Genomic DNA, 7,306 nt, shown 5'->3' with positions numbered 1-7,306 from the left:
ATATATATATATAACTAAACGAACTTTATGGTTGTACGGCAGTGAAGCATCAGTGCCAACACTGATGTTGCTGTCATTGATGATGATGATGATGACTCCCGTCTAGACATGAGTAACAGTATCCCATCCCGCGTGCTTCTTTCGGGTGGCATGGCAGCTAGGCACCAAAAGGGTGCCATAGTTGAACCCTTTTATTTTTCGGGCGGGGCGGTCAAGCTTACACCCGTGGGGTTGAGCTCACAAGTGGCAAGGTAGACAACCCTACGACCGTAGTGATCTTCCGCCCTCAGTCAAATGGCAGCTAGGCACCAAAAGGGTGCCATAGTTGAACCCTTTTATTTTTACAAACGGGCGGTCAAGCTTACACCCGTGGGGTTGAGCTCACAAGTGGCAAGGTAGACAACCCTACGACCGTAGTGATCTTCCGCCTCTACCTCAGTCAAATTCACCAACAAAACAGTTCGGCTCAGTTTTACGAGCTGCAAATCACATACTAGCTGCTATATTTTGGGTCATCCGAAAATGGGAGAACAGGGTACCTAAAGGATGCACTGGAGGCGACACCATACCCAAATAGTTGGCTTTGAGTTGCCTGAAGTGACCGAAAACTAGTCAGCTACGCATTGAATGAGACAGCTATGGTGGGGTGACTGCGTGACTGATATAATTATGCTAGTGCCATCAGCTGCTTGTGGGAGGCAGTTGTCAGTTCCGCTGAATCCCTTCGCTGGTGCTCCCATGCTTCATTGCTAGACTGCCCGTTTCTGGTCATTTACAACCAGTGCAAGGCCGGACAAAAAGTTCTGCGAAGTACGGGTTGTAACCAGTATAATCTATGAAGCCTCCATCATTGGGGAGTACCGTCCTCTTGAAAATATCTGACATACCTTAGTGCTGCCAAGCCAACGTCCTCACCAAACCCGGCCAATTTTCTAGGGGTACCGACAGTGGGACACCCAATTCATTCGCAAATCCTCTGCTCGCAAAGACCACATTTCTTATCCCTGAAGCATTCGGGTCACACTGCTCCAGTAGCATACTCGTAACGGACAAACTGACATCATACCAGCACCATAGTTATCGGAGGTCGACACAGGCTGTCATCCAACGCGCCGGAACCCACACAACCGTCCAGGTAAACAAATCTACCACATCGCTGGTTCGTTTGCAATCATGAGATTTGGCTTTGATTCCACCTGAACGATCTGAACTAAGGAGAGCAATATCGTCCGCATACTCAATACTTGTGAGCGGTAAGGAGAGCAATATCGTCCGCATACTCAACACTTGTGAGCGTACACCCCTGGAGTATTCTGTTAGGCGGAATCCCCCACCAAAACAACCTTACCGCTCGCTGTTAGGCACTGCTGGGCCCGAGACGCCCAGACCGCACGCGATGGGCCAGATGATGGGCCGATTACCCCCTGCATAAGGACAAGCTCTCATTGGCCAAAAGTGTGGAACGAACAGCCAATCATGAATCAAACTGCAGAATGCAAGTTTTTAGCGGCGCAACCAGAAGGCGTTGGAACTTCCACAATTCTGTCACCTAATGAACTCTAAACACGACTAACTGTGCAGGCACTTTGACCCGGCTTTTCGCATTTAATACACTGTGTACCTCTAGCTATCTTTTGCCGATGAAGATAGTAGCTTAGATGTACGGGCCTGGAAATGAACTGATGCATTAACATCATCGTATATTTTGATCCCTTCTCTTGCACCACAGGACGTTGCGATCTCTGGAAAAAAAGCCTCCTGAGAGTCCGCATCCATCGAAGTTTGTGCACGGCGTCCTCATTCAGGATATAAGTTTGGAAGCGACTTTCTTGACCGCCGCAAACCGCTAAAGCTTTTGCCGTTCGATAGATTCAAAAACACTTTTCAGATAAAGAAAAACCACCTACGTGGACGCTCGAATAATGAGTGCTTTAAAAAATTTGTACTATGATAAGGATTTGGTCGATGCATCCTGCGCCAGGGCTCATCCCGATTTCATTCTCCCGAGTTTATGTCACCCGGCAATCAATCAACGTGAGAAAAGCAGCTCAAGAGGCTCCTTGTATACCACAACCACAGCGATATTGGTTTTTTGTGGAATTTCCTACGTCCTTTTTAAGCCGGAATCACGGTCTAGACCTTCCGCAGCACGATAATCAGACTGTGCACTGCCTCCTTTATAAAGTGGGGGAGCAGACAACCATGTCCGGCTGTTGCGTTCGATGAATAATTTTTACGCCGGATTTCTGCTGATGCGAATGGACCGATATTGGTTTTCCGTTCAGGTTTGTCGTGTTCTTCCATAGTTTGTGTCGTGGAAGGCCAGATGAATCATCCGACCCACCAATCAAGGAAATTACTGTGCTGGTGAACCGCTGTTCTGTCGTTTTTCTATATTGTTACACTGGCATATGCATTATTTTGGCCCGCTGAGTGGGCCAGTTTGGAAATTGCGCGGTTGTCCCTTAGAGTGAAAGCCTTCTTTGTCTCCTGGGCTTTCGCAATCCACCAGCTTCATCTGTCGTTCTTCAGGCTCTTGATCTTCTAGTGTTTGAAGGATATGCGTGCGGCATGATAGCTGCTGGTCACTGGTAGGAATTTTCTGGCGGCGATAAGACATGATATCGAAGGTATTGACCTGTAGGACGAACAGTTATAAGAGCTAGCTTTCATTCAACCTCTAACCAGCATTCGTCATCAAGATCACTGTGGTTGTCGCAGCTTCCCAGCCGACTCGGCTTGACAACTCTGGGCAAGCGAAACTTGCCAAGGTTGAGGAACGAGGTCTTTGCATCAGCAAGCACGCTGCGTATCTCAAGGGGAGTGACAAGCATTATCTGAGACTCAGTGAGTAAATGTCAGCCGCAAGACCAGTTGAGTCCATGGATTGCCTGCAATTTGTTGATTTCAGGAAACTCGATGTAACCTCTCGTGCTAAAATCTCGTGCTAACCAGGAACAGACCACGCTCAGCATATGCCTAAGGAGGACTCACGTCCTCTTATCCGTACCTTCAGCGTCGGCTCCAAATCCGCCCAAAATTGTGCATCTTCCGGTCTTATTTTCCCGAGTTTGATGCAAAATTTTGACAACAAGGCAGCGGGAGAAATTGCGGTACTGTTGAAGAACTCTTCTTCTAGCATTCGACTCAAAACCTTGGTCCACAGGGAAGTGGTTGTTACCGTTTTCCTGCGGGATCCCCTGTCAGCAAAGGACTCAAAAATCTGACCTAATTGAGTGCATTATGTTTGCCTGACTCAACGAGGCGGAAAGTCTAACGTAACTTTTGGTCTCCCAATATGGCTGTACCTGGGCTGGACCTTTGAATGGGCACCAGACTTTAGTTTTAAATGTATTTCCGCCGTTGTGAATTTCGCGCCGACAGCCACGTTCAGCGGTTGAGCGATCGAGCTGTTCTCCCTTCGGAGCTGGAATTTTCTACCCCGACTTTCCGCTGCGGAAGAGTAGCGCCGCCGATTCCATGAATATAGATAGAATAGTCGCTTGTAGGACCATCTTACGGCCTACACGCCCTTTCACAGGGTATGAGGAGTTTAACCCCAGATTGCCTAGTATTACGACTTCTTGCAGTATGGCTACCTGTTTTGTTTATCATAACGCTACGCGTCAGTCTTTATAGCGCGGTCGGATACTAAGCAACTTAGTTGAAACCACTGTAACCTAGAGGTCCACTTCAGCACTATGGACCGATCATCACGACCGTTTGATACATTCAGTTCAGGGACGATATAGATAGATAGAATAGAGCACAGTCTTTTCTGGCACCACTGGATGTGGTGCCATGAGATTAAGGATTGCGGACGCTAAGGGAGCTAAAGTAGAGATTTAGGAGTGGTGTCAGTTACTCAAGTTGGATACCTCCGCTTCAAAGGCACTGCCGTTGCGTCCGAACAGTACCACAGTTAAAATAGCATTTAATTCAAAAAGGGCCATCATCGTTTGTTACAGGAAGCGGTGCTGTTGATCCAAAATGTGTCGGTGGATGATTTAGTTGATCTACACATGTTCTTGCGAAGTGAAACCTGGCCTGACTTCCCTCGCTTTGCTCCTCTCTATTCAGTCAGGTTTGCGTGAACGGTACGACAATGTTCGCTTGTGCTTCTTGAATATAAGAATGTTTAATTTCGTTCCAGCCTATGTAACACCAAGTAGCCCTCTCAGCTGGATACCCGGAGTTTCTCCACCTCCTTTGAGAAGGGCTGAGTAATTACATTCAAGTGATCATTCTGCTGTGACATTTTTTTGATGCTCGACTGCCATGCATCAGGAGGAAGCGCGAAAGCTGAGGTGCAGCTCACTAAAGAGGACACAAATCGTCCGAAGCGTGTACCTTCGCGAAACTTAGAGTGGTTACTTCACATATTCTTTCTTCTGAGCGACACGTTTTACCTTCCGTTTAACCGGCATCCACTGGAGCCGTGTTGCAGGAAGCCAGCTTCACTCTTCCACGAGGTGCTCGGCTCTTATTTCCAAAAGGGTTTTCGCGAATGAATTATCTAAATGAGCTCCTTATGAACTTGGTCGTCTGGCGCGTGTGTGCGTTTTACCTGTCGGGGTGGCAATATAAGTGGTTCTTGACCGAAGCATAACTGGCAGATCTCGGTAAAGCTTCCCTCGTCCATATTTCCAACTACATTCTTTCGGAGCTACGGCGAGAACTACTCACCACCACTTGTGGCCCATACACCAAGAGGACTTGAAAGGATCGGAGCAGTATCCAAGCTCTTCTTTTTATCCTCCTGGCTCTGACACCACCCACTAAACCGTCCTCAGCGAATGTGCCCATGTACTAGTCACCATTAGCAACTTCTACTTCCTTCTACGTCTCCACTGGAGCACTCCGGTTTCCGTGTGAGTGCGCGGGTATCGCCCAGCTTGATGTGAGTCAGATAGCAACCGCGTTCACAGATTCTTAAAGTAATTGAAGAATCAATCTTGCATAGAACTGGGCTCCTTCATAAGGTTCAGAACGAATTCTCTCTTTCAGGTCCCACTTTAAAACCTTAACCTTTTCCGTAAACGTACCTGAGCTGTTTACAGAAACATTTCGCTGGTGTCACCTTTTGTTTCGACAACATAGTCAACGAGCCCTAAGCCGATCTGCAGAGCTGGTTTTACCACCTTAAAGACTTCTGACATTCTCCTCATCTAAGACCTCCAAATTATCTCATTTTCCAGACTCAGACAGATTAGCAGATGACCACTAGGATCCATATCGGTGACCCGTGGGTGTTTCTGTGACTTGTGCCTCGTTTACCCCTGTAAAACCGAGTTTGTTACATCGAGAATCTCATACTTAGCATCATGTTATAGACATAATAACAGCTTCATTTCCCAACTCGCAAGGGACATACCAATTGAGGCATGATCGGGTCGCTACGACCTGAACGTGCAGGCAACAACAAAACGGGGAGGAAGGTACAACCAACTAGACGTGCTTGCTACGTAAGAAGTCGCCGTAGTTGTGAAGGCCGAAGAAATAGGACAATGGGCACGAGATACGACTAGCTCAATGATGAAGCAAGCCGACATGAACTGAAACTGAAAACCATTGAGGGACCTTGGGCAGTCGAGTAAGTGGTTCACGAAAATTATCTCATTTTCCAGACTCAGACAGATTAGCAGATGACCACTAGGATCCATATCGGTGACCCGTGGGTGTTTCTGTGACTTGTGCCTCGTTTACCCCTGTAAAACCGAGTTTGTTACATCGAGAATCTCATACTTAGCATCATGTTATAGACATAATAACAGCTTCATTTCCCAACTCGCAAGGGACATACCAATTGAGGCATGATCGGGTCGCTACGACCTGAACGTGCAGGCAACAACAAAACGGGGAGGAAGGTACAACCAACTAGACGTGCTTGCTACGTAAGAAGTCGCCGTAGTTGTGAAGGCCGAAGAAATAGGACAATGGGCACGAGATACGACTAGCTCAATGATGAAGCAAGCCGACATGAACTGAAACTGAAAACCATTGAGGGACCTTGGGCAGTCGAGTAAGTGGCCAGGTTCACGAAAAGCATAAATTAAGACGGCGATGGAAGAACTCAAAATGGGGACTAACTGCAAGATTTTTCTTGAAAATACGGTTGAGATCAAAACTAAGTAGACTCCTGGTGTCACTGTTGCACGAAAGTCAGGTAAACAGAATAGTTTTGATAGCGGGGTGGTTCCAATGATTAGGGTGAAACGAACACCGTAAATGAAATTGGGCTTATGGGGGAGGCCAACCGAAACCGATTTATGAAACCAGGTCTTTTGAGTCTGGACAAAGGCTTCAACGGGTTAAAATGAGCTCATCCCGGAGGTGCCTGGGGATGTGCGAAAAAATGTTCGTAGCTGCGATTACAAGCTCGAGTGTGCGGCAGTTGACGGTCGAGGGTATGAAGAAAATAGCTGCAGGAGTGTCACCAGACTGGGGACAGCAGTGCCACGCCATCACCACACTGACATTCATCGGCTTCCGAACAGCGTCGTAACGTTCGTCAAGGTTACTGCAATTAGTCAGATGATTCGCCTTTCCGCGGCAGCCTGAGCTGGTAAGATGGGGAAGTTGACACGAATAATTTTGGGGATCATTTTAGTGTAGGCCGGGAATGGGCCAGCTTGAATGGAAAGCGGTTGTCCGGGACGTTTGGAGCAACCACAACCGAAGCTGGAGCTCGGAAAGAGGGGAATGAGGAAGGAATATGATGAGAGAAAAGCGTCTGGTGAGTTCCAGGAAGCATCAGAATAAACGGTGTGCAATATAAAAAATTAAGAAGCGATTTAATATGAGGGCACGAAAAATCATCATTAATGGGCTGCTGGACATGTATGCAGCACCTCCAGATAGCGGTGCGGGAGACCATCATTAGCGGTAAGAGTTGCATCTCGTGTTTGCACTGAGTGTCAGTCGGTCAGAAGGTGTGAGGGCAGGGCCTGGGCCAGGCTGGGCACCCTGGTTTGATGAGCTAAGGACTTAGCCGCTGATGTGGCAAGCAGGGAGGCTGGCGCTCGGCTGGAGGATCCAACTGTAGTGGTTACCGGCTCTATGGTGTCTCTAGTGAACAGAGAAAATTACTAATGTAAGCCAAATACAAAGTCACAAGGAGAAAAATACAAGTAAATCTTGACTCAGTTCAAAATGAGATTTCGTAGTTTCGTATTCCGTCGAACCACCACACCAAGAATTATTCTATCTTCCTGGTATTCCAGATCTCCGGTGATCGAAATATTATTCCACAAATGTGAATATATTAGCAGCTGAAATGTTTGTTCACCTTTAGTGGTAGCGGTGG

Source organism: Opisthorchis viverrini, assembly GCF_000715545.1.
Source record: "Opisthorchis viverrini unplaced genomic scaffold opera_v5_8, whole genome shotgun sequence".
NCBI classification, from domain to species: Eukaryota; Metazoa; Platyhelminthes; class Trematoda; order Opisthorchiida; family Opisthorchiidae; genus Opisthorchis; species Opisthorchis viverrini.
Note: the sequence above shows the minus strand (reverse complement) of the source record.